We start from the raw sequence: 12406 nt of genomic DNA, 5'->3' as shown, positions 1-12406 counted from the left end.
CTAATATATGTCTCAGCATAAATTTGTTTCTTTTGCTTGAATTTCATTGAGCTTCTTGGATATGCCAGTTTATAGTTTTCATCACATTTGGAAATTTCTCACCTATTAATTCTTCAAATTAGAAGTCCTCTTCTCCTCTCTTCACTTGGGCACTCAAAAAATAAGAATAAAAATTTTCAATAGCTCATTGATGTCTCCTAATATTTTTCTGGTTTTCTTACAATTGCTGTTTCAAAAGTCACTAATTCTTTGTTCTGCAGCGTCAAATCTGTTAATTCCATTTGATTATTTTACAGCTCTAGCATCGTATTTTTCATCTGCAGCAGTTTGATTTTAATTTAACATTCTCAGTCTTTTCCCTACATGCTTGAACATAAAGGTTGTCATAATGTTTTATCATTATATAGATGCTTTAATTTAATAAGAACTAATGTATAAAACAGTTGTTTTATAATAACTGCTTCAATGTCCATTGATAGGAATTCTATCTTTGTATCATTTCGAGATGCATATACTGATCGAATCTTGTCCCCATTTTGGGTTGCATTTTCTTGCTTTTTTTGTAGGTCTGCTAATATTTAGTTAGACATAAGACACTGAATTTCACCTTCTTGTTTGCCATCTGTTTTTGTATTCCTGTGAGTATTCTTGATTGTTCCTCAAGAATGCGGTAACTTGGAAACAGTTTCACCTTCCTGAGGCTTGCTTTTAAGCTTTGATGAGCCAGACTACAGAAACCTTAACTCTAGGGCTATATTTTTATCCCTGCTACTGAGTGCACACCTTAGCACTCAGCCCTATGATTTACGTGGTCTTCCACTCTTTCTGGTGGGACCACACGTGAGTGTCTATGAGTCAAAAAATTTTATGCTCCTTTTAGGGGGTTCTTTCTTTGGGCCACAGGTAGTTTCCTTTCCATACTCACTCATGCACTATACTGGAGACTTGAGGAAAATCCTCTGCAGGTATCTGCAGCCATTTGGACAGCTCTCTCCTCTCTCCGATTGTGCCCTGCGTACCCACGTCACCTTGGCCTGCCCTGGATCTCAACTATGGCTCAACTAAGGGCGACCTCAGCATAAGATGTGGGCTGGAATCCTTCAGTCGGTCAGGGGGAACCTTGGGGCTCTCCTTCTCTGTTTCTCCTCCCTCAGTTATAACTAGCCTGTCTTGTCTGCATCCAACCAATGGAAGCAATTGCTTCATCCATTTTGTTTGACTTTCAGTAGCTTTTTTGTAGGAGTTGGTTATTCCATGTTGGCTGCTAGTAGAAGTTCTTCATCAGAAATAAACCTGCTGCATTCATCATCTGTCAGAGTGCTTTATGTTTACATTTTAAAACAAGACTAGTTATTATTATTATTATTATTAGAATGCTTCCCTCTAGGGCAGTTACCTCCTTTTGCACCACAGTATACTTTAGAGATACAATTACATTATCATTAACAGGGGTTTCTGATTGTAATGATTCCCTTCCGATAGGGCAGGATGGTATGGTTTAAAAATGGCCTTTAAGAGATTCTAATATGCAAAACTCTCACATTTCTACTATTTCCTTCTTATATACAATATGATCAAAGGAGTAATCTTTGTACTTACTTCTAAATGTTAGAAATAGTTCTTAATTATAGTCAACATTTTGCCTCCACTAAAACAACCTAAGTTTAATTATTTACCTACTAACATGCCATTTTCTTACCCGGAGCCTTATTATAATCCTGGGACCAAGTTTAGTCGTGAGATGCCTTCATCTGAATGTATCAGTTAATGCTGTTTATAGTTTTTAAGATTTTCAAATATATGTACACAAGTGTGATTCATCACATTTACAATTTTTGGTAATCTATTTAAGACTTGGGGTATTTGGTTGCAAGCCACAGGGGTTGGTTTCTTGTGAAGCAAATTGTACTTAACACGCAGAAGAAATGCCACATACTTGAGGAGAAAGCTGAAGGAGCAGAGGCCCAAGGGGCACTGACCCGCGCCCTCCTCACCAGGAACTCTTCGCTCCCACTGTCCTGAGCTGTTCCGGGAGCGGCTCATCAGACTGACCCAGTGTCGGCAGCGCCTTGACAACGACGTTCAGGAGAGTGACCGAGTCCCACCAGAAGGCTCTCCTGTGGGGATTAGTTAATGGTGCAGGTGAGGCTGAGGTACAACTTTGTAAAACATTGTAGCGAGCACAGAAGGAAAGACGCCCATACTGATTAAATGGCACGTCCCCACTTTCCCGCGCGCACGCACAGGCGGCCCGTCGTTGCCTGCGCCTCAGAGACGCCCGTCAGCGCGGCCCTGGGACGCCCAGCGAGCGCCCGCGGAAGCCTCTCTCAGCGTCGGGGCCGGGACCGGCAGTGACGCGCCGGGGCCGTCGGGCGCTCGTGCGCTCACCGGCCCCGCGGCGCGTGTTCCGGCGCAGCAGCCTCTGCGGGTGGCGCGACACAGCTCCCTGCGCCCCCGTCGCCGGGGCTGGGACCCGCAGTGACGCTCCGGGGCCGTCGGGCGCTTGTGCGCTCACCTGCCGCGCGGCGCGTGTTCCGGGGCAGCAGCCTCTGAGGGTGGCGCGACACAGCTCCCTGCGCCCCCGTCGCCGGAGCCGGGACCGGCAGTGACGCTCCGGGGCCGTCAGGCGCTCGTGCGCTCACCGGCCGCGCGGCGCGTGTTCCGGCGCAGCAGCCTCTGCGGGTCACGCGACGCAGCTCCCTGCGCCCCCGTCGCCGGGGCCGGGACCGGCAGTGACGCTCCGGGGCCTCAGGCGCTCGTGCGCTCACCGGCCGCGCGGCGCGTGTTCCGGCGCAGCAGCCTCTGCGGGTGGCGCGACGCAGCTCCCTGTGCCCCCGTCGCCGGGGCCGGGACCGGCAGTGACGCTCCGGGGCCTCGGGCGCTCGTGCGCTCACCGGCGGCGCGGCGCGTGTTCCGGCGCAGCAGCCTCTGCGGGTCCCGCGACGCAGCTCCCTGCGCCCCCTTCGCCGGAGCCGGGACCGGCAGTGACGCTCCAGGGCCGTCGGGCGCTCGTGCGCTCACGTGCCCCGCGGCGCGTGTTCCTGGGCAGCAGCCTCTGCGGGTGGCGCGACACAGCTCCCTGCGCCCCCGTCGCCGGGGCCGGGACCGGCAGTGACGCGCCGGGGCTGTCGGGCGCTCGTGCGCTCACCGGCCGCGCAGCGCGTGTTCCGGCGCAGCAGCCTCTGCGGGTCGCGCGACGCAGCTCCCTGCGCCCCCCATCACCGGGGCCGGACCCCGCCCCCTGGAGCCACGGCGGTGGAGGAAGACAGGCCGCGCCCGCCCCTCGTCAGCCAGCGCAGTGAGTGTGGGCGGCGGCCCTGGGCCCGGAACCGCAGCCCCGGTCTGTCCCGGGCGTGTCCTGCCCTGTCTTCGTGGGGTCCCGGTGTGAGGGCTCCCGTGAGGGCCAAACGGGGGCGGGGCGCGGCCGTGGGACGCAGGTGCAGACCGGTCTTCATGGGGCCCCAGGGCGGTGCGGGCTCAGTGCCGTGTCCTGGTGTGCCGGCTCCGGTGAGTCCCTCGCGTGCCGGCCCGGGTGAGTCCCTCGGGTGCGTGTCCTCGCGTGCCGGCTCGGGTGAGTCCCTCGCGTGCCGGCTCGGGTGAGTCCCTCGCGTGCTGGCTCGGGCGCACGGTCTCGGCTGGGTGCGCGGGCGTTCGGGCCTCAGGCTCCGTGCGCGGCGGTTGCCGTCACGGACGCGTGTGTGCCGTCCGGTGTTTCTTGTGCTGAGTGGGGGCCGTCGGAGAGCGCCTTGGAGTCCGCTGTTGTTCTCATCATGAACCCAGGACAGCAGCGTCTCCAGGCCCAGGTCCGTGTGGGTTGTCCAGGTGTTGCTGAAAGAGGGGAGAGGGACAGTTGGGAGTTATTCCCTGTGTCTGTGTGTTGGGGGGGGGTGATGGGACGACAAGATTTTTCAGAGGGGCCCAGGGAACAGGAGGCCGAGCTGGGGGGCATCAATGGGTTTAGGAGCAGAGTACCTGGAGAGGTTAGCGGGCAGCCCAGGGCCAGGCTGGCTTCCAAAGCCAGGGGTGTCCCTACATTAAAGGACAAGGCAGCAGACCCTGCAGGTTCCAGCAGAACCCACGCAGACTGAAGCCAAGGCACGGAAACAGGCCTAGGGAGCGAAAGAAGCAGCGTGGTCGTCGTGACCAGAGCAGGGGGTTCCTGTGTGCACCGATGCCTTATGTAAGTGACTTGACTTATCACAACTGTTCCTCCCTCCAACTTCACATGTGGCTGTCCTTCACGGCCATCAGGACTCAGCACAGGTCAGAGCTCGAGCTGGGCAGGTAGGATTTTCAGCAGGGACTTGCCTCTGGTCCGAGAGACCAGGTGGTCACGTTGGCTGTATGGTCGGCAAGGCTCCTGACCTGGGTGCTGAGGCCTGAAGGTGAACGTGAGGATGGAGAAGTCTGAGCGACAGGGACACAGGCAGAGTGTGGCAGGCCGGTGAGTAGCTTTGCTCAGCCCTGCAGGGTTGGAGTGTCAGATTGCTGAGATGAGCACAGAGTTCCCACACCTGCTGTTTCCTGAGTAGCTCTCATCTTTTACTGGCTGGCCACTCACTGGCCCCCAGAAAGGACCGGGTGGGCTGCTAATGTCTGGGTCAGAGCAACTCTGCTGAGGCCAAAGGGACAGCAGGCAGAGGGCGTAAACTCTCCCACCGGGCAGACGTCTGCCTGCTGTCCCCCACCTTGTCCACGGCAGAGGGTCGGTTTGTCAGAGTCCACGCACTGAGTCTGTGCGTCCCTGTGCGTTCTCAGTGAACCGCGCCTGGGCTGGGAGCTGGAAGTAGTGACCGGAGACGCCCAGCTCCTTTCGCCTGCTGAACGGGCCTTGGGTCTTACAGCGATGATGGATGAAGTTGTCTAGGCTCTGCAGGATGTGATCAAACACTGGGTCCCAAGGCACTAGCTGGTAAAGTGCTTTGGCTGAGTCCATAATGAGTGAGGTAGAGAGAAAAAGAGAAAACGAAATCACATTGTAGGGAAATCTACTCTGTAGTGTTTGAAAAGGCTGTTCTCGGTTGGCTTGACCTCTTAGTAAATACAAAACCACATATTTGTATTACCTTTTATCTATAATTCTAAAATAACCGGAGATCAATGGCAATCTGTGTAGTTGGAAAATAGTAATATTTTTTGGAGACCCAAAGGTAAAAGAAAATGTCATTTAAATTAAAAATATAAATTTACCTTCTAAAAAATTAAGTTTAAGACATTAAGCGCCGTGTCTGTCACCGGTGACTGGCACTGTGCTTTCCGATCAGACCGCATCAGTCACTGGTGACTGACGGTATACTTTTCTAAAGTATTTAGAAAGCATTTCTGAAAGAATACAGAGTACAGATTGAAATAAATACATACAAGAAATATATCTGAAGTTATACATGCAGTCTTACGGCAAACTTACACAGATCTCCGGCCGCCAGCTATCGGTGAAATCGGATGTGGGGGCTAAATGGAAAGGGAGACAAAACAGGCTGAGTGCTTAACGCGTCAAATTGTTGAATGTGCAATAATTCACATGACTCAGAAATAAAAAACCTGAAAATGCATTCGTTATAAAGTCTGCCTTCCATCTCTCCTCCTCTGCTCAGTTTGTCTATATTCCTCTGTGTAAGAAATTCTTTCTGGTTGATTTCTTGGAGCTCTTTATGTGTTAAGGATAGGAATGTGATCAGTTTCTTGTGTACTCTGAGTTTCCTAATGTGTGTATATATAAAGAACTAGAACTGGGGGGGCTCACTTGCACCCTCTCTGTTTTTACACTAGTAATAGGATATTGATATTGTATGTACTGTACTCTACCTGGCTCTTTTGTTTAATGGTATATATAGGAAAGTCCTCCATAGTAGTACGTGGAATACTTTTCCATTTTTCAGAGGTACATAGCATTTCATTGTATGAATGTTTTCTACTGACGAACACTTAGCGTTTCAAATCCTTGGTTATAACAAATGATGCTGCACTAAAAGCCTTGATCTGTGTCATTTAGCACATATATTTAGTATCAATTCCTAGGAGTAAAATTGTTCAAAGATATGTGCCCTTGTAATTTTATAGCTTTTTTCAAATTAGTCTCCAAATGCATTACAAAATTTACTCATCTAATGTATTAATGTAAAAATGTCTCTATCTCCAGTCTCATTAACTGTTACAAAAATGTTTGACTTTTGCCAATCTAAAAGTTTTTCTGTTATTAATAAGGCTGAGTATCATTTATTTTTATTTTTTGGTTATTCAATTACAGTTGTCCCATTTTTCCCCCATTGCTCCCCCCACCCAGCCCATCCCTTCTCCCACAATCATATCCCTCCCCGTTGTCCACGTCCATGAGTCCTTCATACACGTTCCTTGACTAGACCCTTCCCTTACTTATTCTTCTTCTTTCCCTCCCCCTCCCCCCTACTGACTAGTGTTCTAGTCTTTGCCTATTTAGTTCGTTTGTTTGTGTTGCTCTTTAGTTTCCTGTATTAGGTGATATCATATGGTATTTTGCTTTCTTTGCCTGGCTTATTTCACTAAGCATAATTCTCTCTAGTTCCATCCATGTTGTCGCAAATGGCAGGAGTTCCTTCTTTCTCTCTGCTGCATAGTATTCCAGTGTGTAAATGTACCACAGCTTTTTGATCCACTCATCTACAGATGGGCACTTAGGCTGTTCCCAGCACTTGGCTATTGTAAACAGGGCTGCTATGAACATAGGGGTGCATAGGTTCTTTTGAATTAGGGTTTTAGGGTTTTTCGGGTATAATCCCAGCAGTGGAATCGCTGGTTCAAAAGGCAGTTCCATTTTTAGTTTTTTGAGGTAACTCCACACTGTTTTCTATAGTGGCTGCACCAGTCTGCATTCCCACCAACAGTGCAGTAGGGTTCCCGTTTCTGCGCATCCTCGCCAGCACTTGTTTGTTGATTTGTTGATGATGGCCATTCTGACTGGTGTGAGGTGGTATCTCATTGTGGTTTTTACTTGCATCTCCCTGATGGCTAATGATGTTGAGCATTTTTTCATGTGCCTATGGACCTTCTGTATGTCCTCTTCGGAGAAGTGTTTGTTCAGGTCCTTTGCCCAGTTTTTAATTGGGTTGTTTGTTTTCTTGATGTTGAGTCGTATAAGCTCTTTCTATATTTTGGAGATCAGTCCCCTGTCTGTGATATCATTGGCAAATATGTTTTCCCATATGGTTGGTTTCCTTTTCATCTTGCTGATGTTTTCTTTTGCTGAGCAGAAACTTTTTAGTTTGATGTAGTCCCATTTGTTTATTTTTTCCTTTATTTCTCTTGCCTTAGGAGATGTATCCGTGACGATATTGTTACGTGGGATATCTGAAATTTTCCTGCCTATGTTTTCCTCTAGGACTTTTATGGTGTCACGGCTTACATTTAAGTCTTTAATCCATCTTGAGTTTATTCTCGTGTGTGGTGTAAGTTGGTGGTCTAGTTTCATTTTTTTGCACGTCCCTGTCCAGTTCTCCCAGCACCATTTGTTAAAGAGGCTCTTCTCACTCCATTTGATGTTCCTTCCTCCTTTATCAAAGATTAGTTGACCATAGAGGCCTGGGTTTATTTCTGGGCTTTCAATTCTGTTCCACTGATCTGTATGTCTGTTCTTATGCCAGTACCAGACTGTTTTGATCACAGTGGCTTTATAGTATTGTTTGATGTCTGGTATCGTGATTCCTCCTGCTGTGTTCTTCTGTTTCAAGATTGCTTTTGCTATTTGGGGTCCTTTTTGGTTCCATATGAATTTTTGGAGGATTTGTTCTAGGTCAGTGAAATATGTCATTGGTATTTTAATAGGGATTGCATTGAATCTGTACATTGCTTTGGGTAGTATGGCCATTTTGATGATGTTGATTCTTCCCATCCGAGAACATGGTATTTGCTTCCATTTATTTGTATCTTCCTTAATTTCTTTCTTCAATGTTGCATAATTTTCAGTGTACAGGTCTTTTATCTCTTTGGTTAAGTTTATTGCTAGGTACTTTATTTTTCTTGTTGCTATAGTAAATGGTATTTTCTTTTTTGCCTCTGTCTCTGATATTTTATTGTTGGTGTACAGAAATGCCTTAGATTTCTGTATATTTATTCTGTACCCTGCTATTTTGCCAAATTCACTTATTATATTGAGTAGTCTTTTAGTGGAGTTCATAGGGTTTTCTAGGTATACTATCATGTCGTCTGCAAATAGTGATAGTTTTACTTCTTCTTTCCCAATTTGGATGCCTTTTATTTCTTTGTCTTGTCTGATTGCTGTGGCTAGGACTTCCAGCACTATGTTGAATAGAAGTGGGGAGAGTGGACAGCCTTGTCTAGTTCCTGATTTCAGGGGGAATGCTTTCAGTTTTTGTCCATTGAGTATGATGTTGGCTTTAGGCTTCTCATATATAGCCTTAATTATGTTAAGGTATGCTCCCTCTATTCCCATTTTGCTGAGTGTTTTCATCATAAATGGGTGTTGTACTTTATCAAATGCTTTTTCTGCATCTATAGATATGATCATATGATTTTTGTCCTTCATTTTGTTTAGGTGATGTATTATATTTATTGATTTGCGAATATTAAACCATCCTTGCATCCCTGGGATGAATCCCACTTGATCATGGTGTATGATCTTTTTAATGTATTGCTGGATCCGGTTTGCCAAAATTTTATTGAGGATTTTAGCATCTATGTTCATCAGTGATATTGGCCTGTAGTTTTCTTTCTTTGCTGTGTCTTGACCTGGTTATGGGATTAGTGTAATCCTGGCTTCATTGAAAGAGTTTGGGATTTTTCCCTCTTCTTGGATTTTTTGGAATAGTTTGAGGAGGGTAGGAGTTAGTTCTTCCCTAAATGTTTTGTAAACTTCACCTGTGAAACCATCCGGTCCAGGGCTTTTGTGTGCAGGGAGATTTTTGATTACTGTTTCAAATTCCTTCTTTGTTATCGGTCTGTTGAGACTTTCTACTTCTTCTTGATTCAGTTTTGGAAGGTTATATGTTTCTAGAAATCTGTCCATTACTACTAGGTTGTCAAATTTGTTGCCATATAGTTGTTTGTAGTAATTTCTTATAATTGTTTGTATTTCTGAGGTATCAGTCGTGATTTCTCCTCTTTCATTTCTGATTTTGTTTATTTGGGTCTTCTCTCTTTTGTTCTTGATGAGCCTGGCTAGAGGCTTGTCGATTTTGTTTATTTTTTCAAAGAACCAGCTCCTAGTTTTTTGTTGATTTTTTGGATTGTTCGTTTAGTTTCTATGTCATTTAATTCTGCTTTGATCTTGATGATTTCCTTTCTTCTTTTTGCCCTAGGCTTTGTTTATTGTTGTTGTTCTAGTTCTTGTAGCTTTAGGGTTAGATTTTTTATTTGAGATTCTTCTAGTCTTTTCAGATATGCCTGTATTGCTATGAACTTCCCTCTTAGGACTGCTTTTGCTGTGTCCCATAGGTTTTGGGCTGTTGTGTGTTCATTGTCATTAGTTTCTAGAAATTTCTTGATTTCCTCTTTGATGTCATTGTTAACCCATTCATTATTTAAGAGCGTGTTATTCATTCTCCATGAGTTTGGGCGTCTTTGATTTTTTTTCCCTGAGGGTGATTTTTAGTTTCAAGGCATTGTGGTCTGAAAAGATGCTTGATATGATTTCAATTTTCTTGAATTTGTTGAGGCTTGTTTTGTGTCCTATTATGTGGTCTATCTTTGAAAATGTCCCTTGTGCCTTTGAAAAGAATGTATATTTTGCTTCTTTGGGGTGAAAAGTTCTATATATATATCAGTTCAGTCCATGGGGTTTAGTGTGTTGTTCAATGCCTGTATATCGCCGAGGCGGTGAAGGCAGTGCATGTGTCCAGGGTCCTGGTCTAGTTAGTGACTAGGTTATTTTAGTCTATGACGCAGCGTAAGTATATAAGTACTTGGCTTTCTTTCCAGGGGAGGCCTTTCAGTATTGGGGCTCCTGCTTTGAGGAAGTAGAATTGTGTACTGTCAGATATCAGATCAAATGGAACTGCTGTGAGTTCTGCAAACAGAGCTGTCAGCAACCTGCAAGCCGGTGTCATGGGGTCGGATGCGTTTCAAGCGCGACAGACCCACTGTAGCCCAAACGTATTGCAGCACCATAGCTGCCATGCGGTGTGGCATGGTTTTGGGAACCTGCCACCAGAAGTTGTTAACGAGAGCGTTGTAGCCATTCATGGGGCCTTTATAAGGCACATGAGTCTAACAAGAAAGCGGTGACCTTTGGTGACATGACTACACAGGAAGATCCTACTGGTGTAGGACTGTCTGTGACCCCGTGGGGCAACGCTCTGTGGGAAAGCACAGGTGGGACAGTGGCCATGGCAGCTGTGAGTGGTATCCCCTGGGAAGCCATTGAGGAACCTGAGGCGGCCTCACTGCACATCGGGACTGTGTGTTGTTTATGCTGTCAGTCGCCGTGAGATGACCAGGTGAAAGATCTGGGTTTCTCCTTGAACCTGCATGCATTTTAGGGCACACTGGGCACCTCTCTGAGTCCATACTTCTGCCCCAAGAAGTAGAAGAAGAAGGGGGCTGGGGCTCAGCCCCCAGGATCGGGCCACCCTGTTATTCTACAATCAGTGGCAGCTTGAGGTGCAATGCCACATTTCCTGGACTTCTGTCATTACTTTATCAGGCTCTCTCTACTGTGAAAAGGAAGTAAAAATAGGATTAAAATGTAAATTTTAGGAAGAAATGTGTTTTCAAAACTTCAGTATAATCCCTCTTATGATAAAATGTTTGAACTTGTTTTCCTTAGATTTACTACTTATCAGTATATCAAGAACATACTCTCTCAGAAACTCCATGCAATTTCTTGGGTTCACAACTGGTCTCAGAAGCCAAAACCCTGCATTCTCTACCAATTTTGTACCAAGAGTTCTGTGTAAAGATGTAAGGAAATTTAACTCTTTTTTTTGTGGGGTGGGGGGCAGCGAGGGAATAAAACCAATATATTGTTATGTTGCCAAAAGCAAAATTGAACCAGGTCAAATACGTTCAGAAAAGAAGCACAGTGCTCTCTCCCTTCAGTCACGATCTTTGCACCTTCCCCCACTGACCTCGGTTGGCCCGGGACCCCGTGTTCGAAAGCTGCCTGCCAAGCACCCCTGTTGGGGGTGGGTCAGGTCCTTCCTTGGGGACTGAGGGGATTCAGAGCTGTGTGTGTGGGTGAGTCCCTGTCAAGAACGCTGATGAGGTGGATACATTTGCATCTAGTAAGGAGGGCTGTGGGGCCTTCAGGACAGAAATTTTAGGGAAAAATTAAGCTGCCATCTCTCTTGATGGACCCCCTGACCCATTGCTGGGAGGCATCATGGGCCACAGTGCCATTGCATCACAACCTTTGCTTTATGATGTCACCAGGGCATCGTCCTTAGTCCCACCACATCAGGTGTCATCTGAGGCCTCAGAGGAGGAGCTGCTGCTGTAGCCGAGAGCTGAGGTGGCCCCAGCCACGGTCCCTATCAAGGTAAGGAGGGCTCTTGTCCTGTACACCTAGCTTCCTCTCTGCCGGGAGGGGCCACCTGCCACCCACCTCCTGCTCAGTGCCTGCTGCCTCCTCCCATGTGTCACTGAGATGCTTTCCCAGCAGCACAGGTGAAACGTAGGCCTTTTGAGACATCCTTGTCTTTGGAGTTGTCTTCATTGCTTTGTCTAAATGTGGCTAAATGGCAAGGAGTGAGGGGTGTAAACCTTAAATATACTTTGAGTTCGGGAGATGTGTTCACCTGGAGCTTGGGAGTTCATTCACGATCATAGTAACCACACAAGGAGAAAGGGAGGGGAGTGGGGAAGCAGCGTCCGTCATTTGTCTCTTTCTCTCCGTCCTGTCACCGTGTCCCTTGGACAGTGTCAATTCTGTGACTGGGGCCTGGACGAGCCTTTGCTAGTGGCCCAGCGGCCTCTGTGCCGGACGCCGTGTGGAGCGGCCACGCTGCCCCAGAGCCCCACCGGAATGATTTTCCTTTTCCTGCCAACTTCCATGTCCACTCTGTGTCTCCACAGGACGTTTGCTCCCCCCATCAGCACGAATGGTCTCCTCACACGCGAGGAGCCGCGACGGCAGAGCAAACCCGGGACACGACCCCAGCGTCAGCGTGATCAGAACCAGGCGCCACCTGAGGAGACAGGGACCCATGCTCAGAATGTCCAAGACAGCATGACACGTCAGCCAAACCACATCTGACTCTTTCCTCGGCTCACAGTGAGGCGAGCCATCGGCATGACCTGCACATGGCCAGGTAGGTCAGTGGTGTTTGGGGAAAGGGACGACAGAGCACCAGGTGTGGACCTCAGTTAAGCTTCCAGGGTCCTTGGTGCTCGCTCAGACCTGCGGTCAGGCCTGGGCAGCGTCCAGAGAAGACCTCCTAGCAGGGGTGACAGAGCTCTTCTGTGGATGGAGCCCTGG

At 47.7% G+C, this 12406-nt stretch overlaps 1 long non-coding RNA gene across 1 annotated transcript in view; it reads left to right on the top strand.

Moving 5' to 3' along the window:
• LOC150012533 (uncharacterized) overlaps positions 1–12190 on the top strand; it is a 195921-nt gene extending 183731 nt beyond the window's left edge. Inside the window, exons 2-3 of the long non-coding RNA XR_016510749.1 lie at positions 11362–11467; positions 12025–12190. This is a non-coding gene — a long non-coding RNA (uncharacterized LOC150012533). The remainder of the gene's footprint in view (positions 1–11361; positions 11468–12024) is intronic.
• Positions 12191–12406: the final 216 nt, after the last annotated feature.

Source organism: Furipterus horrens, unplaced genomic scaffold (genome assembly GCF_987537825.1).
Source record: "Furipterus horrens unplaced genomic scaffold, mFurHor1.1.pri manual_scaffold_4, whole genome shotgun sequence".
NCBI lineage: Eukaryota > Metazoa > Chordata > Mammalia > Chiroptera > Furipteridae > Furipterus > Furipterus horrens.
The sequence above is the reverse complement of the archived record's forward strand: the minus strand, read 5'-3'. Positions and strand labels throughout refer to the sequence as shown.